The sequence below is a fragment of the Arachis duranensis genome, chromosome 2, assembly GCF_000817695.3.
Source record: "Arachis duranensis cultivar V14167 chromosome 2, aradu.V14167.gnm2.J7QH, whole genome shotgun sequence".
Lineage (NCBI taxonomy): Eukaryota > Viridiplantae > Streptophyta > Magnoliopsida > Fabales > Fabaceae > Arachis > Arachis duranensis.
Genome location: NC_029773.3, coordinates 63639359 through 63639750, shown reverse-complemented (window position 1 = coordinate 63639750; position 392 = coordinate 63639359).

Here is a 392-nt window from a genome sequence, read left to right as displayed (position 1 = left end):
CATTGGTGTTGGTATTGGATTGCGGCCGGAATGAAGATCATAACTTTGAGACGTAAGAGATACCGTGATATCCCTTATTGCAGCATATTGACAACTGCTCGCTGCCAACAAGCCACAACTTTTTCCATTTCTTTTTATTTTATTTTATTTAAAAAATATTTTATCTCTTGCTTCTTAAATTCAACCACTCTATGATCAAATCACAAATGGACCTAACTTTTTTAAATTTTGATTTAATCTCGTTATTTACTTTTTGACATACAATAGTCACAGATATATGTACACACCAATGGTCACATAGTAATTGTTAATTATTTGGTCTGGACTGTTACAGTAGTAACATATAAGCATTTAGCCATTTAATATTGTTCAATGTATGTTAAGACTTTAAG